Genomic DNA, 26975 nt, shown 5'->3' with positions numbered 1-26975 from the left:
AAGGTTGTTAGGATAACTTTGAAGAGCTCGGTTTGTTAACATCTGATCCGCTCCGCTGCATCTAGAAGGCCATTCATGGGCAATGTTCAATCTAGAAAAGGCCATTCATGGGCAATGTTCTAGAACAGCTGTCTTGAAAGTCAATGTCACAGCACATTTTCTCAACAGACCTTCATTCAGGAGACATAGAGAAGGGTACAGTTAACTTTGTTACTAAATACATGTACAATAAAAATGTCATAAGCAGTAACAAAGGCAAGTTATTAAACCTTTTTGAAGTGATATGAGAAAGTATCTTAGGATGAATATACCCCTACGTAGTTTGGGTCTTTTTAATAACGTTATCAGTTGGAATGCGTCAAGCTTTTAACAGTAGGAATTGTGTAGAAGACAGTTGTCTAAGAACATTAGTTCTTGTAGGCACAGCAGACAATTTTTTCTACATGAATGCACTTACTCTTGTTTTACATTGTAATACTTTGCATTCAAATATTTATTGCCATGAGAACCCACACAGCGGGTTTTCATACAGCTAAACTAGGATTAAGTTCTTGTGGTACTTTAGATTACAACACATACAATTTAGTTTCTTGTCACGCTCTATTCATAGCATGACCCTGACTGTCTATCTGCCTCTTTTTCCATCCGTCCCTCAGGGTTCTGGCTGAGGATTGAGCTGGACAAGCCCAGCGGAAAGAACAAAGGCTTGAACTACTTCAGCAAACACGGTGTCCTCGCTCCATTCGGTGTGCAGAGATGGGTACATAATTGTACTGATTTGTAAACTACAAACAAACACATCTGGAAGAAGTATCTGTAATGATTTCTCAAATGTAGAAATGGGTTTAGAGAAAAATAAACATGGCTCAAACCAAAGGCGCATCTGGTAAATGTCACTGGAGGTAGTAACGTTTCATTACGCTCATCAATTTTTGATGGCACTAACGAGCCAGGCCTTGACAATGCCATTTGTGAGAACTGTTGGAAAATTTGATTTTCACTGTCTTAAGGACATTACAAACAGTCCAGATTTGTGATTTACTAGACCACGTGTGTCAAGCAGGGCCAGGAAGTTGGTGGTTTATTCACAGCACAGGCTTCTGGGCTGTGTTCATTAGGCAGCAAACTGACTGAAACAGGGAAGGGGCTACCTGGTCTGTCTGTTAAAAAAATATACGGTCCGGAGCAGGGTTCGACGCAATTCAGAATGAAATTTAGAATGCCCCCTAAATTGCAACGAAATTCTTGAATTTGAATTGAAGTAGTAAACACAATACCTCTTCTATTCTATATTAGGTGTAGTCTATACAAATATACATCTTGGACATAAAACATCAAACATGTCGTTATACATGCATATTAAATATTGTGGAAACAATGGATTTTCAGGACAAACTATTACATTTAATGATAAAGGTGGAAAAAAACCTGTATGTGACCATTCTAAATTGCTATACTTCATTAATCACTTACATTGTGTTCAATATGGGGAACAAAATGTAAAAGTTTTCAAGATGAATGACTTTCAAAATACAGAAATACAGCTGTAGAAAACATTTTGCCACTTTATCAACAATGGACTAATTAAACAAATGTGACCGACCACCTCGATTCAGTCTCATGTTGCAAAATGTGAAATGGTGTTTTTTACATTGGATAAAAGTAGAGACTCAGAATCAAAAAATGGTATATCATATACTGCTGTTGAGGTACAGTGGGAAAGTAATTATGCTTTGAAAGTTAATAAACTTGTAACCCCATTTTTGAGAAAATGGCCTTCTTTGTCTACACCTACTCAGCATTGTTCAGACCCTCTTAAGCCTTAGCCCCAATCTTTAAGGATTCACATCTGAAGCCATGTGCTAAACAGAGTGACTAATGAAATGTCTAGGTAGCTAACTTGATCTGACAAAAAATAATAATATTAATATACTATATATTATAGTATATATTAATAATAATATACTCCCAATATGATATCTGTTTGTTGACCAACAAGCCACCTGATTATTGGCATAAAGAGTGAACAGATTAATCAGATGTGTGTGGCAATAGGTACCTGGCTATGGCATTCGGCTCCCACTAGATAAACTGGATATGCTAGCTAGCTAGGTGCAATATCAACCATGTAGCTAACTAACATTAACTAGATCAACAGGTCAGCCCACCGCAGCATCCTCCCACGCATTGCTCTCTTTTACTCTCTGTGCATGTGTGTGTGTGTGTGTGTGTGTGTGTGTGTGTGTGTGTGTGTGTGTGTGTGTGTGTGTGTGTGTGTGTGTGTGTGTGTGTGTGTGTGTGTGTGTGTGTGTGTGTGTGTGTGTGTGTGTTTTTCTAAATGTGACCAACCATCCATTCGGTCTTATGTTGCAAAATTTGAAATTGTGTTTTTTTTTACAGTGGATAAAAGTAGACTCGGAGCTACAAGTTGATAAACTTGTAACCCCACTTTTGAGAAAATGGTTCCTGAATCTTTTTTTGTACACCTAGTGGAGAGCTTATCTTTGTCTACACCTATTCAGCATAGTTTACACCCTCCCATCTCTTTTAGAATTCACATGTGAGGCTATGTGCTAAACAGAGTGAGTAAGGTAGTAAACAACCAAAGATTTCACGACTAAAAGTGGTGAAAAACTGGTGATAACTTCAGGTAAAAAAATACACTTTATCTAGTCATTGGCCTATATCCTAATCTGACTTTGGTGCAGGTCATGTTGTTCTTTACATTACCATCTGTAGTAAACACACAACATATGAAATAAAGTATACATTTATTTGTCACATGTACATGATACATAAGGTGTAAACAGTACAGTGAAATGGTCACTTGCATATTTGCATTGTAGTAATATCAAAAATAGAAAGTGTCCAGACAAAAATATTGTATAAATATTTTCTAATTATTAGATTATGCTTACCCAGACACACTTATCTAAATTTATGGGTCATGTGAAAGAAATACTATAAGTGGATTCGTCACTATTGCCTAGACATGTAAACATATTCATGAAATACAATAGATGGCTGTAATCACCCTCAGCCACACCTTGCTAACACGGGTCATGTAATCATCTGGCGAAGTGGAGTCTTTTGTTTAGACGATGAACCATATCCCAACCCATAGAGTACAAATGGATTGTCATAGCTAGTCACCATGCATGAAATGCTGTAGTATGAATCTGCGTGTAGCTAACCAGCTAGGTTCAATGTTAGCTAGGTAGCAATGGAAATGGCTTTCTGAGATGCTAATAATATTACTACACAGATCATACACGTAATGTTAGCTAGTGAGCCAGCAAGTTAACATTCGCTAGCTAGCTAACGGTACACTTTAACTTGCAATGATAATGAGTTTCTGACAAAATTAGAAACGTATAATATCTGAAAATGTAGCTAGACTTTTACCCGTATACATGGATGAAGGATTCACTGGAGATTGGAACCATTTTAACTAAGTAAGACGTTCTGTGTCTTTTTGTCTACAGCTTGTTTGGCCTCGGTTCACCCAGACCGTGTGCAGAAAGTAGTTCATCACAACTTTTCCCACTGATCTTTGTCGATAGTGCCTGCTAAATTAAGGGTAGCAATGTTTTTGAGAGTAGTAGCAACACCTTTTCAGTTCTCCATGACTAACATATCTTTCAAAAAATCTGCGGTAGCAAGGATGAGCTGTTCAGTATGTGTAGATAATGTTATAGACAGAACCATGCTACATGGCAGACCAATCCAAACTCATCTCTTGGCATGTCCAGCCCGTCCATTATCTCAGCCAGTCATGGCTAGCAGGAATGTTCCTGACTTTTTCCGTGGCTAAACCAACTAGGCTCGTAATTTAAAAATGTTATTCAAATTTACAGATGACATACAAGTTTGTTATTAAGGCATATGAAAGTTAACATGTTCCAAAAAATGTTTATGTTCAAATGCCTCTACTGGGAAATAGTGAAGTGTGACATACTGTATGCATAGCTTCCTGAAATGGGTCACAAATAAAACAAATCGTTTTTGAGTGGAGTTTTCCTTTCAGTTGACCCTGAGGCCTTCAAACAGAAGGGAAAACAATGAAATGGTTGATGGAAATATAATTGGCTATTATAAGTAGTAAGGCTAAAAGAGTATGTGAACATTGTTTCCAGAAGTGTGGAAGTGTGACCTGATTCAATGAAACTCATGTTCTATGACTGAGTGGAATTTATTTGAATTACACTGAATTAAATTAATTGCACTGAATTAAATTATACTTCCTGTAGGGTGTGGCCAATTCAATTTAAAATTTCAACTCACGACTTAAATTGGAGTCAATTCCAAAATGTTGTATAAGCCCAACCCAACCCAACCAGATTGAAGTTTCCTCTAGGCACAGATCTAGGATTAGCTTCCCTTCCCCCAATCCTAAACTTTATAATTAGTGGGGAAAATGCTAAACTGACCCAAGATCAGCATCTATGGGCAACTTCACCATACACTAATATATACAATTGTTTCTAAGGTAATGTATGACCAGGAAAACAGTTTTTTTCCCCCCATGCACAATTGCATTCAAATTATTTTATTTTAAGAGATTAAGGAGACATTTGCTTATACTTTCCATCTAAGCTTCACAATACCCAACTGTCATTTATTTGAATGGCCTATCTAGAACCCCCCACCCTTCCAGGGATAACTTATAATAATAACACATGTTATTTGCATAGTGGAAATAGTCATTTTACTGCCACAATCTCAAAACAAGTGGGAGAAGTGCATTAAAGGGCAATGCAGTAAAACCAAAAAGGCAATTACCTTGTACACGCAATTCTGTCAAATGTCTCTCTACTATGCCTATACACTGGAAAAGGTCAAGCAAACACAGCCTTTTAAATAAATAGTGAAATATTGTACTACGGCACCTACGCAGAAAGCTCCTTTGAACTATTATTAAAGAACTAAATGAAAAAGACATTCTAACTGAGACGTTTCAATCAGTATGTTTTTTTTCAAACAAAAGTGAGTCAACAGCCGAGCAAATCAGCAAAGCTGGCTATTTTTGGAAGCTCTTTATCCTTGAGATATGTAAGGGAAGTCCCCCCTGAAATGGACAAAAATGAATGGGAAGTCATTGGCATCGGACAAACCATATACACATTGTCCAATACCACCCAATTCGGCGTTGATTCATGCAAAGTGTATTGCAAATGCCATATGGCAATTGCCAGTTGTAACACTTTAAAAATTCAACAGGTGGCGAATCCGCTCCACCATGGTTTTTCATATTGGAAATGTCACCCAAGTCAACATCCAAAAGCAAAATTTTGAAAAAATGATTTTTTTGTCAAACTTATCACCCCTTAAAAAAGTGCTTTCTGGACCGTTTTTCGAAATTCTTTCGATTTTTTTTGTCAATTACACATGTGTAAGAACTGTATGAATATACTTTTGTCCAATTTTATCATCATATTTTTTTTTTTACATGCGCATAAGTAATATGTTTTGTCCAATTTCAATATGATTTCATAGGAAGTCAAAAGTCAAAAGTCAAATGTCAAAATTTTGTAAAAAACTTCACACACCCTTAAAAAAGTGCTTTCTGGACCGTTTTTCGAAATTCTTTCAAATTTTGTGTCAATTACAAACGTATAAGAACTGTATCAACATACTTGGTATGGTTGTATTTTATTATCATATTTTTTTTTACTTGTGCATAAGGAATATGATTTGTCCATTTACAATATGATTTCATAGGAAGTCAAAAGTCACTTTTTTGGGGGCCAAATGCCATAAGAAATTTGACATGCTCAAAAATCCTGCAGAAATGCAAAATTGACTGGCCTGATGAACACAGGATGGCCTGGCAGTGATAGTTGTTCCCTTCCATCACTCGTTGTGTTGATTTCATCTTGTCCATTTGGTGATGTTTTTTTCACTATAGAATCATATTGCAAGTGCACGTGCATTTGCAATATGGTTCAATGGGCATTTACCATATGAAATTTGACATGCTCAAAAATGCAAAATTGACTGGCCTGATGAACACAGGATGGCCGAGCAGTGATAGTTGTTCCTTTCCATCACTCGTTGTGTTGATTTCATCATGTCCATTTGGTGATGTTTTTTCACTATACAATCATATTGCAAGTGCACGTGCATTTGCAATATGGTTCAATGGGCATTTACCATATGAAATTTGACATGCTCAAAAATCCTGCAGAAACGCAAAATTGACTGGCCTGATGAACACAGGATGGCCGGGCAGTGATAGTTGTTCCTTTCCATCACTCGTTGTGTTGATTTCATCTTGTCCATTTGGTGATGTTTTTTCACTATAGAATCATATTGCAAATGCACGTGCATTGTTGTGCAACTGGTAACCCAAAAATAAAAATATGGTTGTAAATGCATTTACCGGGACTCCTGTTGTCCATGCCCGCTATGGGAGTACCCTACTACGGCCCTCTATCCATGGGGGCCGCCCGGAGTGCTTTATGGACTGTTTAAAATAGGCACCTGGTAACCCAAAAATAAAAATATGGTTGTAAAATGCAAGCGAGCTACGGTCAAGCGGGATATCTCATTGAACTCGGCACGGCCTAGGGATTATGGTAATGCCATTGCCTGCTCTCTGTGTCTTTAAGCACCGCACTTTGTCACTCCATCCTTGCTGTGTGTGTGTATGAGAGCTTTTCTTTGACATCTCCTGGGGAAATGACTGATTTACAGTTTAGGAGGGTTACCTAGTCACACATATGAAGTTTTGGAGAGATGTGACTTTTCTAACCCTTCAAAACAGACAGTGTGACCCAATTAAAGGCACTTCCGGTTGGCACAGGAAGCTATAGGTAAACACATGTCTTGACTGAGGTAGCCTCTTACAGAATCCTGAGTTTTAAGTCTTTAAGTTAAGAATTGACTGATCTACATAGGGTTGAATGGAGTCATTTTCACCTTTGAAGGTGATGTACATCACAACACCTTTTGGGTCAATTTATCCACTTCCGGTTGCTCCAGGAAGCTTAGAATCGACACAGGTAGACCTCATAATGGTCTGATGGACTGTCAAAGAAGACAGGTTCATGAGGCATTCATACCCCACATAGGCTTCAGGTTGAATTTAGAGGTGCAGGCAATGTATTCCTATGGGGAGAGAAGTCAAAGCAAGCTGTTTGAAGTAAACACCTTCTTTTAACTGTTAAGGGTTAATGCCACACGGTCAAGGTTAGGCTTGCATGGATCGGTAGGACCTTAGGAACGTACCTGAGGTCGAATTGTGCTTCTCACCCTAACGGTTCTCTCACTGCCACCCAAAATCAAATGACATTGTGGGGCGGGCTTCATTTTGGGCCTTCTTTTTTTTCAAGGTCGCTGCACTCAGAACGAGCTACGGTCAAGCGGGCGTCTCGTTGAACTCGGCACAGTCTAGAGACTATGGTGATGCCATTTTTTGTGTTGATTTCATCATGTCCATTTGGTGATGTTTTTTCACTATAGAATCATATTGCAAATGCACATGCATTGTTGTGCAACTGGTAACCCAAAAATAAAAATATGGTTGTAAAATGCATTTACCGGTAATTCTGATATTAATGCCCGCTATGGGAACACAGGATGGCCGGGCAGTGATAGTTGTTCCTTTCCATCACTCGTTGTGTTGATTTCATCATGTCCATTTGGTGATGTTTTTTTCACTATTGAATCATATTGCAAGTGCACGTGCATTTGCAATATGTTTCAATGGGCATGTACCATCACGAATTTGTTATGGTCAAAAATCCTGCAGAAATGCTAAATTGACTGGCCTGATGAACACAGGATGGCCGGGCAGTGACAGTTGTTGATTTCATCTTGTCCAGTTGGTGATGTTTTTTCACTATAGAATCATATTGCAAATGCACATGCATTGTTGTGCAACTGGTAACCAAAAATAAAAATATGGCTGTAAATGCATTTACCGGGACTCCTATTGTCCATGCCCGCTATGGGAGTACCCTACTACGGCCCTCTATCCATGGGGGCCGTCCTGAGTGCTTCATGGACTGTTTAAAATAGGCACCTGGTAACCCAAAAATAAAAATATGGTTGTAAAATGCATTTACCGGTAATTCTGATATTAATGCCCGCTATGGGAACACAGGATGGCCGGGCAGTGATAGTTGTTCCTTTCCATCACTCGTTGTGTTGATTTCATCATGTCCATTTGGTGATGTTTTTTCACTATACAATCATATTGCAAGTGCACGTGCATTTGCAATATGGTTCAATGGGCATTTACCATATGAAATTTGACATGCTCAAAAATCCTGCAGAAACGCAAAATTGACTGGCCTGATGAACACAGGATGGCCGGGCAGTGATAGTTGTTCCTTTCCGTCACTCGTTGTGTTGATTTCATCATGTCCATTTTGGTGATGTTTTTTCACTATTGAATCATATTGCAAATGCAGGTGCATTGTTGTGCAACTGGTAACCCAAAAATAAAAATATGGTGATTTCATTATGTCCATTTGTTTATGTTTTCTTACTTTTGCAAAGTCACTGTGCATTTGCAATATGGTTCAATGGGCAGGTACCATCACGAATTTGTCATGCTATAAAAATCCTGCAGGAATGTGAAATTGATTGGCCCGATGAACTCGGGATGGCTGGGCAGTGATTCTGGTTCATCTCAATCGCTCGTTAGGGTTGATTTCAGAATGTCACTTTGGTGATGGTACCTCACTGTTTAAACATATTGCAAATGGACAAGAGTCACCAGCAAGTCACCGTCCATTAGTCAATTAGATATCATTCTGACACCAAACCCACTTTTTCCAACTCGTTTAGTAGCCAACTATCACATACTTCAGAGCTGGCCCAAAATTCACAACGCCTTCGGTTCAAACCATAGAAAAACCATAAAACACATAGTTACGTTCTAGCTGCGGGTCCATTTCGTATGTTATGTGTAGGCCTAGCTGAGGCGACCCCGAATCCCAAGTTTCGGCTCGATCGGTCATTTGGTGTCCGAGCAAAACCCTAATTGGTGCTGAAAATCCACTTTTTCCATGACTTGCTACGGGGTCCTTGAACGAGCTATCGGACAGAAACGTTGGGGTCTGTCTCTATGGGCCGAGACGGTCGCAATGCACCTAGTCTTGTGTCTCTGAGACTTTTCTAAATGTCGTCATTTTCGTAATGGTCAATATGAATTGAAGTCATTGCAAATATACGAGGCTGTTTCTCGGTCCGAGAACCTTCTAGAGCCACGTAACTCACCACGCACTATCAACCGGAGGTCTAGAACAGGATTCTAAAGTTTCGGAACTCTAGGTCTGACGGTTCTTTTTAGCTCGAACAAAGCTATCTATTGCAGTCACTGTCTTTCTCTACGCACCCCAATACATCCCTCCTTCCAAGTTGTGTTTTAGTGTGATTTATTTTTCCTTTGAAATTTTATGGGAAAAATGACTGATTTACAGTTCATGGGGGTTGCCTAATCACATATATGAAGTTTTGGAAAGATCTGACTTTTTTAACCCCTCGAAACAGCCCCTGAGACACCAATTATGGCACTTCCGGTTGGCACAGGAAGCTATAAGTCAACACATATCCCCATTGGGGTATGCTTTTACAGAATCCTGAGTTTTAAGTCTTTACGTTAAGAATTGACTGATTTACACAGGGTTGAATGCACTATGTCTATCAAACTGCAGGCAGGGTATGGATATACACTTTTAGGGGGATTTTAACCACTTCCGGTTGCTCAAGGAAGCTTAGAATCAACACAGGTAGACCTCATAGTGGCCTGATGGACTGTTACCGAAGACAGGTTCATACGGCATTCATAACCCATATAGGCTTCAGGTTGAATTTAGGGGTGCAGGCAATGTATTCCTATGGGGAGAGAAGTCAATGCAAACTGTTTGATGTAAACACCTTCTTTTAACTGTTAAGGGTTAATGCCACACGGTCAAGGTTAGGCTTGCACGGATCGGAAGGACCTTAGGAACATTCCTGTGGTTGAATTTTCCTTCTAAACCTAACGGTTCTGCCGCTGTCACCCAAAAGCAAATGACGTTGTGGGGCAGGCTTCATATTGGGCCTACTTTTCAAATGGTCGCTGCGCTCAGACCGAGCGAGCTACGGTCAAGCGGGATATCTCATTGAACTCGGCACGGCCTAGGGATTATGGTAATGCCATTGCCTGCTCTCTGTGTCTTTAAGCACCGCACTTTGTCACTCCATCCTTGCTGTGTGTGTGTATGAGAGCTTTTCTTTGACATCTGTTGGGAGAAATGACTGACTTACAGTTTATGGGGATTGGCTAATCACACATATGAAGTTTTGAAAAGATCTGACGTTTTTAACCCTTTGAAACTGCCACTAGGACATCATTTAAGGCACTTCCGGTTGGCACAGGAAGCTATAAATAAACCCATATCCTGATTGGGGTATGCCTTTACAGAATCCTGAGTTTTAAGTCTTTACGTTAAGAACTGAGTTATTTACGGAGGGTTTAGTGAGTGTGTGTTATTTCAGAAAATCATAGAAAATCACAGAAATCTCGCAGAGCTCCGCAGCACACTTTAAAAAGATTCGTAAGAACACCCTGCAACTGGATCTGTAACCGTTGAAAAAAAAACACCTATCCGTGAACATCACCAATCTCTCATTGTACGATTTCTCTTAAATGACGATAGATAAATGGCTGGTTCTTTTTTTATTGACACCGGAGGCTCCTTGACTTTGACATGAAGTGGAAAAATAATTTCTCTATTTTCATTTTGGACCTTTAATCCCAGATAAATGGCCATAACTCAAAAACCGTTGAGGCCTAGACGCCATCTTGTTCGGGGCCAACTGCCCATTATGCCAAACCTACGCTCACCGAGTTTCGGCTTCTAAATATTTTCCGTTTTCGAGATAAGGCCCCGTCGTGAATCGTGATGTTTTGTCCAATAGCAATATGATTGCTTATGCCCCCCTGTGGGATATTCCGGGACAGTGGAAAAATGACCAAAATCGTATTATTTTTGTAAAACGGAAACCGAATGTCCGACAAAGTTCATTTGATGACTTCCCGGTAGGTCCGGCCCTGCCGCTCGGCCCGACGCCGTCCGCGAATTTTACGAACGTTTTCGGACGTCTAGTAAGGGACCGTACATTTGCAATATGGACTTTCTCACTAACCATACAGCAACTGCCAAAATCTTCCCTGGAAGAGCAGTTGGCGCCGTACATACATATTCACTAGCTAGCTACTTAGGAAGAGGAGTCAAGGAAAGGGAAATAAAGTCTATTGGGATATTACGACTCAGCATTTGAGGGGGGTTAAGTAAGTTCATTAATTTGGTTGAAGTTTCTATTAATGGCAGATGGCGGCAAACATTCACAGAGTGTACAAAACATTAGAAACACCTTTCAACTATTGAGTTGCACTCCCTTTTGCCCTCAGAACAGTCTCAAATTGTTGGGGCATGGACTCTACAAGGTGTCGAAAGCATTCCACGGGGATGCTGGACCATGTTGACTCCAATGCTTTCCACAGTTGTGTCAAGTTGGCTGGATGTCCCTCGGGTGGTGGATCATTCTTGCTTCACACGGAAAACTGTTGAGTGTGAAAAACCCAGAAGCGTTGCAGTTCTTGACTCACTCAAAATACTTTGCCCAGTTCAAAGGCAATTCAATATTTTGACATGCCCATTCACCCTCTGAATGGCACACATTACCAATCAATCTCAATTGTCTCAAGGCTTGAAAATAATTATTTAACCTGGCTTCTCCCCATCATCTACAGTGATTTGAAGTGGATTTAACAAATGACATCAATAAGGTATCATAGCTTCCACGTGGATTTACATGGTCAGTCTATCTCATTGAAAGAGCAGGTGTTCCTAATGTGTGTACACTCAGTGTACATATTTACTAGCCACATAGCAAGGAAGGGGAGCCGAGGAAAGGTGAAAGAGTATGAATAAGGGGGAATGGTTTAGGAAACTTAAGCAACATTTTAAATTAATTCATTTGTTTAAAGTTTCCTTTTTTTCTCTCGTTCCTTAACGTTTATCCCCTTGTTTTTTTCTCTCCCACCGACCAACACCTTACATCTTATTTTCTTACTCAACTTTTACTGTGTGATAAGAGAAGTGTTTTCTGGAGGAATTGTACTCCTTTTTTCACCCTCCCTCTTTCCCCTCCAATTAACCCACGGAGCAAGCGGGACGATCCGCTAAAGCACAGATCGGGCTAATGGAGATCTCCTCTCACATTCTCTCCATCACCGAGAGCCAGAACGCCAGAGCAGTCACTCTTCCATTCTCTCCTTCTCTTCCTGTCAGCAGCTATCAGGACCCATTAAGAAAACAAACAGCGAGTCGTTATTTTTATCTTATTTTTTCTCCTTTCTCTCACTCCCTTTCTAATACCTTCTCTTCTGCTCGCAAACAAGATAAGGCTGTTTTTTGCTCATTTCTCCACTTCGCCAGCCTCTGTGGTAATGGTTTTCAAAGCTCCATCTATTATCACTGGTGCACAACGGCTTAGGCAAGTGTATCTTGCCTAAGCCGTTGTGGACAGGGACATCATGCTGGGATGTCAATTTTTATTTTATTTTGTGTCGATTGGAGGATTGAGAGATGGAAGGCCCACTGTATTTCCAGAATAGCGGATAGGGGTCAATTCCATCTCGACTCATTCCATACCGGAAATGAATGCATAATCAATGGTTTAATTGGAGAAATAGCCCATTATTTGAAATGAGGACTCATTTTTTGCCCTATTTAATGTGCTGAATTTCAATTAATTCCCTCTGTAGTGAAAATACAAAAGTTTAAATGGAATTGAACCCAACCTTGGAATGTAAGAAAAAGCGCTGTTATTGAAGCAGGACGGCCTAAAATGTTTCCATAACTCAGTAAAGGCTTTAACCTGTCTGGGAATGTGGTTCCGCTAAGCGAACCCCATTCCGCTAGCGGAACCCCTCGCCAACATCCAATGAAATTGCAGGGCGCCAAATACAAATCAACAGAAATCTCATAAATCAAATTTCTCAAACATACAAGTATTAGGGACAATTTTAAAGATACAATTCCAGCCACAGTGTCTAATTTAAAAAATGCTTTACAGCGAAAGCTCCACAAACGATTATGTTAGGTCACCACCAAATCACAGAAAAACCCAGCCAAAGAGAGAAGTCACAAAAAGCACAAATAGAGATAAAATGAATCACTAACCTTTGATGATCTTCTTCAGATGACACTCATAGGACTTCATGTTGCACAATACATGTATGTTTTGTTCGATAACTTCTTGCGTCGAGCAATCCCGTATCCGGGAGTGTAATCATAGCCTCAAGCTCATTACCATAACGCAACGTTAACTATTCATGAAAATCGCAAATGAAATGAAAGAAATATATTCACTCACAAGCTTAGCCTTTTGTTAACAACACTGTCATCTCAGATTTTCAAAATATGCTTTTCAACCATAGCTACACAGGCATTTGTGTAAGAGTATTGATAGCTAGCATTAAGCCTAACATTCAGCAGGCAACATTTTCACAAAAACAAGAAAAGCATTCAAATAAAATCATTTACCTTTGAAGAACTTTGGATGTTTTCAATGAGGAGACTCTCAGATAGCAAATGTTCTATTTTTCCAAAAAATATTATTTGTGTAGGACAAATCGCTCCGTTTTGTTCATCACGTTTGGCTAAGAAAAAAAACCTAAAATTCAGTCATTACAACGCCAAACTTTTTTCCAAATTAACTCCATAATATCGACAGAAACATGGCAAACGTTGTTTAGAATCAATCCTCAAGGTGTTTTTCACATATCTATTCGATGATAAATCATTCGTGGCAGTTTGGTTTCTCCTCTGAACCAAATGGAAAAATGCACGCAGCTGGAGATTATGCAATAATTTTGACGGAGGACACCAAGTGGGCACCTGGTAAATGTAGTCTCTTATGGTCAATCTTCCAATGATATGCCTACAAATACGTCACAATGCTGCAGACACCTTGGGGAAATGACAAAGTGTAGGCTCATTCCTGGCGCATTCACAGCCACATAAGGAGACATTGGAACACAGTGCATTCAAAATCTGGGGCACTTCCTGTATGAAATTTTATCTTGGTTTCGCCTGTAGCATTAGTTCTGTGGCACTCACAGACAATATCTTTGCAGTTTTGAAAACGTCAGAGTGTTTTCTTTCCAAAGCTGTCAATTACATGCATAGTCGAGCATCTTTTCGTGACAAAATATCTTGTTTAAAACTGTAACGTTTTTTCTATCCAAAAATTAAAAGTGCGCCCCCTATATCGAAGAAGTTAACCAGTTGGATATAGGGGGCGCTCTTTTAATATTTGGATGAAAAACGTTCCCATTTTAAACAAGATATTTTGTCACGAAAAGAAGCTCGACTATGCATATAATTGACAGCTTTGGAAAGAAAACACTTTGACGTTTCCAAAACTGCAAAGATATTGTCTGTGAGTGCCACAGAACTGATGTTACAGGCGAAACCCAGATAAAAATCCAATCAGGAAGTGCCGCATTTTTTGAAACCGCCTCATGCCAATGACTCCTTATATGGCTGTGAAGGAGCTAGGAGTCAGCTTACGTTTTCCACGTTTTTCCAAATGTGTCTACAGCATTGTGATGTCTTTTTAAGCATTTCCATTGGAGAATGGCTGTAATAGACCATACAGGGCGAGTGGTCGCATGGTGTCTCCCGGAGAAAACCTTGCATAAAATACTGAGGTAGCCATTTTTCCAATCGTTTCTGATGAGAAACCAACTGCCTCGACGGATATATTATCGAATACATATGTTAAAAACACCTTGAGGATGGATCCTAAACAACGTTTGCCGTGTTTCTGTCGATATTATGGAGTTCATTTTGAAAAAGGTTTGGCGTTGTAATGGTAGCATTTTCCGGTCGATTTCTCAGCCAAGCATGATGAACAAACGGGAGCTATTTCGCCTACAAAAATAATCTTTTTGGAAAAAAGAAACATTTGCTATCTAACTGGGAGTCTCCTGAGTGAAAGCATGCGAAGTTCTTCAAAGGTAAATTATTTAATTTGGTTGCTTTTCTTATTTTCGTGAAAATGTTGCCTGCTGCCAGCAGAGCTAGCATAGCATTATACCATGATAAACTTACACAAATGCTTGTCTAGCATTGGCTGTAACGCATATTTTGAAAATCTGAGATGACATTGTTGTTAACAAAAGGCTAAGCTTGTGTTTGAATATATTTATTTCATTTGCGATTTTCATGAATATGAAAAGTTGCATTATGGTAATGCGCTTGAGGCTATGATTACGCTCCCGGATACGGGATTGCTCGTCGCTAGAGGTTAAAAAACAAGCACACGTAAAACTTAAAAGCCATACATGCACATGAATAAAATCATTGAGGATTACACACAATAAAGTCTGGGACTTATTTCCATTGTGGTCCTCTTGAGACAAGATGGCTATACAAGATCGAACACAGTATGGCAATGAAATAATAAAACAAAAACATAAAATAACATCTATCTCATCATTCCAGTTACATCATAGGGGTTATTCATACAGGCACAGAAGACATCAAACACATTTTAACTTTATTTTTAAACCTGTCCAGAGAGGACGTTGTTTTTATAGGCAGAGGCAACTCATTCCATTCTGAGGCTCCAGTATACAAGAACGTACCTTTCCCAGCATTACTCCTGAACCTGTATAAGCACACATCAGCAACACCTGATCTGGTGCATCCCTATCACGAGGAAAGTAATCACTTAAATATCTAGGCGCAGGACCATAAATACACCTGTAAACCAAACCTAGTCTAATCGGGTACACCCTAGCCTCAACAGGCAGCCAGTTTAGTTCCTGAAAGCAGCTCCTGCCTATGTGAGTATGTGGACTCACCTTCAACACTACCCTGATCAACTTATTCTGGGCTATCTGGAGCTTCCACTTCATAAATGTAGATAAGCCCCCAAACCAGGAAGTACTAGCATAGTCAAAATGGCATTGAATGAGGGCAGTAGCTAGCACCTTCATGGAATCCTTGAACCATTAACCTGTACTACTTGCTCCCTTCCTGATAAATAGGACTTTATCCAGCCTAGAGGGATACTGCTTAACCCCAGTGCCTCCAGTTTGGGGACAGTGGTTAACTGTATCAAAGGCCTTCTGTAGGTCAAGCAATACCATTCCACAGAGTTTTCCCTCATCAATCTCTTTCCTGATTAAGTCAGTCAAGTAAAGTAGACATGAATCAGTGGAGTATGTTTTTCTAAAACCCGACTGAAAATCATACATTAGACCCTGTTTGTTAATATATTCATTCATTTGCTCATGTTCAATTCTCTCCAGGATCTTTGATGTTACACAGAGGTTAGATACAGGCCTATAATTCCCAGGGTCAGACTTTATCCCCTTCTTATACAGAGGTATAACTTTAGCTTGTTTCATGTCCCTGGGAAAGGTGCCTTGTTCAAGAGAGAGATTAACAATATGCGTAATACAAGGGCCAATTTGCTCAGCAGAATCTATTAGAAACCTTGCAGGAATATTATCCAGGCCTGTGGCTTTGGAGCATTTAAGCTCTGCCAGCATACTGACTATTTTGGCTGTTGCTACCTTTGCAAAAGAAAAATAGTTTGGCTGAACCCCTAACTCTACATAATACTTCTTGACTTGGTTGCTTCCATACAAACCAGAACTGGTGGGCAGCTTGCTAACCAGCTTGCTGGCAACAGAAGTTGCCAAAACCTCTGCCTTTTCATATACCATCTCCCCTTTGATGTTCAGTCCAATACTGTTTCGTTTGTTTTTGGTAGTACTACTACCGCCTAGTTCCTTAAATGATTTCCAAAGCTTTTTAGTGTCATTTTTGTTCTCAATTATTTTCTCAGCAAAGTAACCCCTCTTAGCTTCATCCATCCTGCTGTGTGCTTCATTTCTACAAAAGTGCATAAATACATTGTGGGTTGGGCTATTCTTTTTGCGGACATCAGTATTGAAATCCCCTAACAAAATGATTTCCTTCAACAGCGAAACATTACAGTTTGACAACACAATTTCAAGACCTTCATAGAATGCATTCTGCTTGGGCGGCCTATAACACACCCCCAACAAAATCGTCTTGGTTTTGGGAAGGCAGATATCCAGCCAGACAATCTCCAGATCAGCGTTTAAATCTGATCTGACGTTAAAAACAATGTCTGATCTTACAAACGCACATATCCCCCCACCGTTCCGATCCTTCCTGACAACAGAGCTGAACTGAATTTATGAGTCACAAACAGATGAACCTATTGTGTACGTAATGTTGCTGCTACCGTCTCTTATGACCGAAAATAACTTCTGGACATCAGAAAAGCATTTACTCACGGCTAGCCTGCTTTCAATGGAACAGGCTCAGATCCACGCCTTGTGTGTGAAGAAAAGATACTGGAAAAGGGGACGCAGACCTGGGATCCTTCTGAGAATCCAGAGGCGAGCGAGTAACCTCCCAATGCCTTCCATTCTCCTTGCTAACATGCAATCGTTAGAAAATTAAATTGATGACCTACTACTAAGATTATTCAAGAGCACCAGCTGTTCTGGATAACTGTGTGATAACGCCCTCGGTAGCCGATGTGAACAAAACCTTAAACAGGTCAACATTCACAAAGCCGCTGGGCCAGATGGATTACCAGGACATGTACTCAAAGCATGAGCGGACCAACTGTCAAGTGTCTTCACTGACATTTTCAACCTCTCCCTGACAGAGTCTGTAATACCTACATGTTTCAAGCAGACCACCATAGTCCCTGTGCCCAAGGAAGCGAAGGTAACCTGCCTAAATGATTAATCAAATTAAATGTACAAATACAGCCCCTCTTACATCAGCTGATATTTCAAAGTGCTGTGCAGAAACCCAGCCTAAAAACTCAAACAGCAAACAATGCAGGTGTAGAAGCACGCCCCATGGCACTCACATCGGTAGCCATGAAGTGCTTGAAAGGCTGGTCATGGCTCCCTTCAAAAGCATCCTCCTGGACACCATTTTTTTACGTGCTATTTCTTACATTGGTACCCCAGGTAATCTTAGGTTTTATAACATACAGTCGGGAGGAACTACTGGATATAAGAGCAACGTCAACTCACCATCATTACGACCAGGAATACGACTTTCCCAAAGCGGACCACCCAGGACAATGGATCGGATCCCAGTTGGCGAACCAAAATAACGACGCTGTAAAAGGGGCAGACAAAGCGTTATTCTGGTCAGGCTCCGAAGACTAACGTTCTTTATTTCACAGAAACATGGCTCACTCGAGACACGCTATCGGAGTCGGTACAGCCAGCTAGTTTCTTCACGCATCGTGCCGACAGAAACAAGCATCTTTCTGGTAAGAAGAAGGGCGGGGGGGTATGCCTTATGATTATTGAGACGTGTGTCACGTTCGTTAAATGGAGGAGACCAAGGCGCAGCGTGATATGAATACATACTTTTTAATGAAGACGAAGAACACTTAACAAACTATACAAAAACAACAAACCGAACCGAATACTTGTGCAGGCACAGGCAACTAGACATAGACAATAACCCACAAAATTCCCAAAGCAGATGGCTGCCTAAATATGGTTCCCAATCAGAGACAACGATAAACAGCTACCTCTAATTGAGAACCAATCTAGGCAACCATAGACATACATAAACACCTAGATGGTAAACAACCCCATAAACATACAAAACCCCTAGACAGGACAAAAACACATACATCACCCATGTCACACCCAGGGCGTGACAACGTGGTGTGATCATAACAAAATACAGGAACTCAAAATCACCTGACTAAGAATTCCTCACAATTAAATGTCAACCGCATTATCTACCAAGAGAATTCTCTTCAATTATAATCACAGCCGCATATATTCCCCCACAAGCAGACACATCGATGGCCCTGAACGAACTTTATTTGACTCTATGTAAACTGGAAACCACATGTCCTGAGGCTGCATTCATTGTAGCTGGGGATTTTATCAAGGCTAATCTGAAAACAAGACTCCCTAAATTGTATCAGCATATCGATTGTGCTACCAGAGCTGGTAAAACCCTGGATCATTGTTATCCTAACATCCGCGACGCATATAAGGCCCTCCTCCGCCCTCCATTCGGAAAAGCTGACCACAACTCAATTTTGTTGCTTCCAGCCTATAGACAGAAACTAAAACAGGAAGCTCCCGTGCTCAGGTCTGTTCAACGCTGGTCCGACCAATCTGATTCCACGCTTCAAGATTGCTTTGATCACGTGGATTGGGATATGTTCCGCATTGCGTCAAACAACAACATTGACGAATACGCTGATTCGGTGAGCGAGTTTATTAGCAAGTGCATCGGCGATGTCGTACCCACAGCAACTATTAAAACATTCCCAAACCAGAAACCGTGGATTGATGGCAGCATTTACATGAAACTGAAAGCTCGAACCACTGCTTTTAACCAGGGCAAGGTGACCGGAAACATGACCGAATACAAACAGTGTAGCTATTCCCTCGGCAAGGCAATCAAACAAGCGAAGCGTAAGTATAGAGACAAAGTGTTTACGGACATATTCAATCAATGCTTATCCCAGTCTGCTGTTCCCACATGCTTCAAGAGGGCCACCATTGTTCCTGTTCCCAAGAAAGCTAAGGTAATTGAGCTAAACGACTACCGCCCTGTAGCACTCACTTCCGTCATCATGAAGTGCTTTGAGAGACTAGTCAAGGAACATATCACCTCCACCCTACCTGACACCCTAGACCCACTTCAATATGCTTACCCCCCAATAGGTCCACCGACGACGCAATCAAAACCACACTGCACACTGCCCTAACCCATCTGGACAAGAGGAACACCTATGTGAGAATGCTGTTCATCGACTACAGCTCAGCATTTAACACCATAGTACCCTCCAAACTCGTCGTCAAGCTCTGTTCAACTGGGTACTGGACTTCCTGACGGGCCGCCCCCAGGTGGTGAGGGCACGCCTCCAACTCAATCATCAACTTTACAGACAACACTACAGTGGTACGCTTGATTACCAACAACGATGAGACGGCCTACAGGGAGGAGGTGAGGGCGCTCGGAGTGTGGTGTCAGGAAAATAATCTCACACTCAATGTCAACAAAACAAAGGAGATGATCGTGGACTTCAAGAAACAGCAGAGGGAGCACCCAACATTCCACATCGGCGGGACAGTAGTGGAGAGGAAAGAAGGTTTAAGTTCCTTGGCGCACACATCACAGACAAACTGAATTGGTTCATCCACACAGACAGCGTGGTGAAGAAGGCGCAGCAGCACCTCTTCAACCTCAGGAGGCTGAAGAAATTCGGCTTGTCACCAAAAGCACTCACAAACTTTTACAGATGCACAATCAAGAGCATGCTGTCGGGCTGTATCGCCGCCTAGTACGCCAACTGCTCCACCCATAACCGTAAGGCTCTCCAGAGGGTAGTGAGGTCTGCACAACGCATCACAGGCTGCAAACTACCTGCCCTTCAGGACATCTACACACCCGATGTCACAGGAAGGCCAAAAAGATCATCAAGGACAACAACCACCGAGCCACTGCCTGTTCACCCCGCTATCATCCAGAAGGCGAGGTCAGTACAGGTGCATCAAAGCAGGGACCGAGAGACTGAAAAACAGCTTCTATCTCAAGGCCGTCAGATTGTTAACCCTTTCACACGTACCATCACACGGGTGTGATCGTTCTACAGTGGTCCCTGAAGCGTACGATCACACGTGTGATTAGAACACTCATTTAGAATGCTCGTTTAGAACGGCCAGTTTCGAATGATGCAACAATCAGCGTTTGAGCTGGCCACACTTTTTTCAGAAACTATTTACACAAACACAGTCCTTGCAAAGTTATGTCCAGAATGTGAGCAGTTTATTTTGGGATGCAATGTTCAGATATTCACAGAAGTACAGTATATATAGCATAACACAATCATCCTAACCGGAAAAATGTAGGCTACAGTTGTTCTAGCGCTAACTGAGCAAAGATTGACCCCACACAAGCTGTCATATTTTCTAGCTCTAGGCTGACATAAACTACAATATGAATTTGCTAATAGCAATTACTATGTATAATTAATCACATCACGGGTGAGCTCACCATTGATCGAAATAAACTATGTAAAACACTTTATAGAAATCGAAAGTAATCCGAAGATTAGTTTCAGCGTGCAGCCATGCGCACCACTGTCCCCAAACTGCCATTTTTTCCTCACAGAAACCGAAGATAATAAGAGAAGACGAGATGTGTTTGGTCTGTTTATAGTATGCATGTTGAAGGGGTGTCATCTACTGTCGTTCACATCCCACCAGTAATTTCCGGAAGTCCTCAAAAAATTTGTGAACTCTTACCTCATTTTGCTATAGCATCTTTGGTCCGACAGACGATCAAGTGAAACCCAGAATGCATTGTATGTCAACAAACATGGCTCCACACACATAGCTGGAATTAGCTTAGCTCATAATCAGTACGACCTTCAAAACATTATTTTACACAAATACTATGTGCCCTTTACAATCTATGCAAAAATCGGAATGCATGATTTTATCACCGGTAATTGAAAACGTGAATAAAATAGTAAATATAGGAACACTACACAAAACATTTTCTGATAGTGATTTATTGATACAAATGGCGCGTGCAGGCAGTCAATCACGTAACCTCTCACTCCCGCTCTGAGCCATTCAGTGTTGTTATGTACGTAGCTAATGAGCTAAGCTGTAGCATTAGCAATGTCTTTCAAAAGGAGACAACTCAGAAATGGAGATTTAAAAAAATTCTGACAATGAGTCTGAATGTCAGGAATCAGGTTCTGACAGTGACAGAGGATCCCTTGTCGACTGACAAAGTCCCAGTTCCCTTCGAAGATGCTGGTGGTGACAGAGGCAGACCGATAGTACAGGAGTTCTGTGGTAGCTGGAAGGCTGCCAGCCATTTCACCCCTCCTGGCCCTGCTGTTTGTGTTGATGAGTCCCAGTCTGGAGTGGGGGTGGGGGCAGCAGCAGCCACAATTAGTGAAATGTATACATTTCTGGTGACCGTAAAGAGGAACTCCATAAGAGAACACTGGGGCAGAGATCCTATGTTTGCAACTCCCTTCTTTGCCACCCTCTTTTCTAGTTCTGCTGCTATGACTGCATTTCATCAACAACGCTACTGCCATCCTAAATGACCCGTTATACAAAATAAAAAATGTTAACAGCTGGCAGTAAAGTTCCATGACAAACGAGACGTCCATGTCCTCTCCTCTGTCCATACAGCAACCATGTCAGCCACAGGGAAGTTGGACCACCTGACGGGAGAGAGAAACAAACCAGACAGAGAAACATCAAACCAGACTGCGTGCTTGACTATAACCTCAAAATGGGGGCAGTGGATAAGGCTGACATGATAAACAGCTTTGGGGAATGCACTCAGAAAACGACCAAGTGGTATAAGATATTTCTAAATTTTTCCAGGGTAGCGTCAAAATACAACATCTTCTTCTGATGCATTTAGCATTGTTTTACAGAGCTAATAGAAGAATGTAACTAGCTACATAAGCACAATTTAATATAACACCATAAAAGGTGAGTAACGTTACCTAGCGTGTCCGCGGTTATAAGGAATATACACAAATATATTATGTTCCATACACACAGTGAGCTACAGTAGACACAGTATAACACGACACACAGAAACTATTATAACGTAATAAGGCACTTACTTTGATAGAAATGCAGTCAGGATTTGAAGATGGGTGTCTGTAGTGACGCCTCTAGCACAGAGACGCTGTGCCACTTGGGAGTCATAAAGCCAGGGTAGCTTCAAAATACAACACATGCTAATACTTCCCTGACGCAATTAGCATTGTTTTCCAGAGCTAATAGAATAATGTAGCTAGCTACCTAATCATTGAGTATAACACCATAAATGTTATGAAATGAGTAACGTTACATTGCGTGTCCACGGTTATAAGGAATATACCCAAAATATTATGCTACAGTAGAAACGACATGCAGAAACTATTATAACGTAATAAGGCACTTTGATAGAAACGCACACATTTCCAAAGTTATTATTGGTAACGAAAACAACTTTGATTGCGATGCAGGCGACAGGTGGAAACCATGAACACGTGTGTGCAGGACGGCAGATGAGCAAATGTCTGCAGACTTGAACTGCACAAACAATTGAGAAGTGTTTGGGGAATTTTGTCCGGGTCAGAAATGACAAAAAAATAATTGGTCCGCAAAAGTAAAAATGACTACTTGTATGTGAATGAATGAGGCGGAACACACCTCATTTCAAACTGTTATTAGAAATAAAAAAACTTATTAGAAAATAATTTAAAATTGACAAATAAAAACAGGCTGCGTGCTTTGGTTTGAGGGCAGCGCCGATTAAATGTACTGTTACGTATCAATCACACTCTGGAATGGAGAGAACGTTCTAACATCACGTGCATAAAAAAACTCACGCTGGGGTGACCGTTAGAGATATTTGGAACTCACGCATGAAAGGGTTAAACAGCCACCACTAACATTGAGTGGCTGCTGCCAACATACTGACTCAACTCCAGCCACTTTAATAATGGAAAAATTGATGTAAAAAATGAATCTCTAGCCACTTTAAACAATGCCACTTAATATAATGTTTACATACCTTACATTACTCTTCTCATATGTATATACTGTACTCGATACCATCTACTGCATGTTGCCTATGCCATTCTGTACCATCACTCATTCATATATCTTTATGTACATATTCTACAACCCTTTACACTTGTGTGTATAAGGTAGTTGCTGTGAAATTGTTAGGTTAGATTACTCATTGGTTATTACTGCATTTTCAGAACTAGAGGCACAACCATTTCGCTACACTCGCATTGACATCTGCCAACCACGTGTATGTGACAAATAAAATTTGATTTGATTTGAAGCAGTTTTGCCTTGAAGAATGGGCAAAAATCTCAGTGGCTAGATGTGCTAAGCTTATAGAGACAACCCCCAAGAGACTTGCAGCTGTAATTCGGCAAAAGGTGGCTCTACAAAGTATTGACTTTGGGGGGAATTGTTGTGCACACTCAGGTTTTCTGTTTTTTTTGTCTTATTTCTTGTTTGTTTCACCCACAAAAATATTTTGCATCTTCAAAGTGGTAGACATGTTGTGTAAATCAAATGATACAAACCCCACAAAAATCTATTTTAATTCCAAGTTGTAAGGTAGCAAAATAGGAAAAATGCCAAAGGGGTGAGTACTTTCACAAGCCACTGTAGACGAAGTAGCATTCCAAAGTTCTATGCAGGTAAAGTTTAGTCTTGACAAGTCAGAAGGCAACAAAGATATTGATTGTATTCATGTTCCACCCAATTAAAAAGGTAGATCGCAACAGTAGCCCAGATGCTGGTGCGAATGGCCAATGTGATGTACCATTGATATGCCTGGTTGGTTCCCTTGCAATTGAAACGCTTTTGCATGCAGAACCACAATTGCCTGCGATATTCACCTGAGGTTTGGAGATAGAACTGACTGCAGACAGGAAATGTTGAATTAGCTTTCATACCACCTAGCTTTGTTATGGTCATTGCTGTGACTTTTCTGTTGCAGTAATTGCCATAAGTCATTTCTGCAACAGTCATCGCCGTAAACAGTCACTTCTATAACAGTGTTATTTGGTACTGTTGGGTTCTATGTCTTCATAGACAATACATTATCGGAAAGCACAAGTTAAAATGCACTTGGAAGCTGTTTCTTCTAAAAGTCATTATGTGTGTATGTGTAACAAACAGTTTTGTTTTAATTTCTGGTCATGTCCAATGTGTATATTTTGGTAATCGTGTGTGTGTGCGTGCGCGTGTGTGTGCGTGTGTGTGCGTGCGCGTGTGTGTGCGTGTGTGTGTGTGTGTGTATAAAATGAATGGAATAGTGGCAAAAAGAGTCTTTCTAAAATCCAAAAACCTATAAAGATTATATTTTAATTTCACTGCTCGTTTCTTGGCTCCAAGAAACCTCCCATGTGGGTGGACTGTCTTTGTTTGATTACAAAATGGGGCTCAACAGTTCTCGTATCGGGGCCAAATTCCATCAGTTTTGTATTAAGTGTATTTTTTCACTTTCTTTGTTAATTCAACTACTGCACACTACTTTTTAGTGAAAACTAGAAGTAGGGTGACTACCTCTGTCATGCTTAATCCCACTCGCCTTCTCTGGCGCTCAAACATCGCCGGTCTATTACCCACCATTAGTCAAACCTGCTTCCTATCATTATTCACACCTGGACCTCATGACCAATATTTATCTGACTATCACCTTGATTACTCTCCCTTTATTTAGCCCACGGTAGCCTCAGTCATCAGGCAGTTGGTTTTGTCTCGTTCAGCACGCTTCATGTTTTGTTTATCTCCCTATTATTATTTAGAAATGTGCCTTCTGCACCTGCTTCCTGACTCCCAGCGATTACGTTACACTCTAACTCTATCGGGGTCCATGAAAAATACTGTATGTGAATTTGAGAGATGCGTGACTTCCCCAAGAAATATGTTATTATGAAAATTATCTAATTAAGTCTGAACAATTAAAGGCCTCTAACAATATTGTGTAGGAAGTCCTAATTCACCTGTGGAGGGAGTCTAGTTGCTGTGTTTTGCATTCGCCATAGGGACTAAACAAATATTTATCTGACTGTTAATGTGTAAAAAACTGCAAATCAAGTTTGAAATGAGCTGTATGTTTGAGTGAGTTAAGTCAAGTATGGTAGCAGCCAAGCAATAGTCATTATATAGTAATTTATTCAGTTTTGGCAGATGTCATCTGAAGGGCAACAGGGTTTACTAGAGTCATAGTACAATACTTTATAATTACAACATTTTACAGCTGAAGTTCAAATGTTTTTTACATGGAGCAATGGAGACATGTGCTGCTGCAAAGAAACCGCATATAATGTGAACACACAGCCGATCGGGAAAAGTGTGCAACATGTTACGTGAACCCTCTGTCATAAGCCAGGGAGCACCTTAAAGGAAAAATTCAATCATTTTGAATGTTATCGTTTTTGGGAATCTTCGAGCAATGTTCTATCGATTCTCAGTGTCATTTCATGTACTTATTTTGCCATCTTGGGCAGAAATACAGCCGGTATAAGTCAGTTTATGTCAAATTATCAAATGTCTTCACTACATGTCTATAACAGCTTGTAAGGCTTGATGAAAGAGCATACAAGCAAAGGGTTTACACAACATATTCAAGCAGACAGGCAAACAACTGACACATTGGCACTTCCTGGATACACTCAAATCACCTTCCTCTTAGCTGAGCATAGGCTAGCACTCATCTTCATGTACCCATTTGAGACTTACATGAAAGTTGATTCGATTGCACATTATAATGAAGTAATGATCACATAAAACATGTGTCTTTGAATGTATAAAAGCAGATTGCATTGACAGTGTTGACACTATGCACATTGAATGTAAATGTGTACATGGTTGATGACCAATGGGGTAAGAAGTTAGATCCTCACAAAATGTTTCCCATAGATTCATTTACAAGTGGACCACAAGCAATTTGGGTTCAAACTTTTCAATCAGAATACTTTATATTCTACAACACTCTTCTTCAAATAGAAAAATGAGGCAGATTTATGAACATATATTTCTTCAAAATAGCATGTTGTGGGTAAAGATCTATTCAATATTGTCCAGTATACACTACATGACCAAAAGTATGTGGAAACCTGGTTCTCTAACATCTCATTCCTAAATGATTGGCATTAATAGGAATTTGGTCCCCCTTTTGCTGTGATAACTCCACTCTTTGGGAAGGCTTTCCAATAGATGTTGGAATGTTGCTGCTTTGACTTGCTTCCATTCAGCCACAAGAACATTAGTGAGGTCGGAAACTGATGTTGGGAGATTAGGCCTGGCTTGCAGTCTGCGTTCCAATTCATCCCAAAGGTTTTCAATGGGGTTGAGGAAAGGGCTCTGT

This window comes from Oncorhynchus tshawytscha, linkage group LG12, assembly GCF_018296145.1.
Source record: "Oncorhynchus tshawytscha isolate Ot180627B linkage group LG12, Otsh_v2.0, whole genome shotgun sequence".
Classification (NCBI taxonomy): domain Eukaryota; kingdom Metazoa; phylum Chordata; class Actinopteri; order Salmoniformes; family Salmonidae; genus Oncorhynchus; species Oncorhynchus tshawytscha.
Note: the sequence above shows the minus strand (reverse complement) of the source record.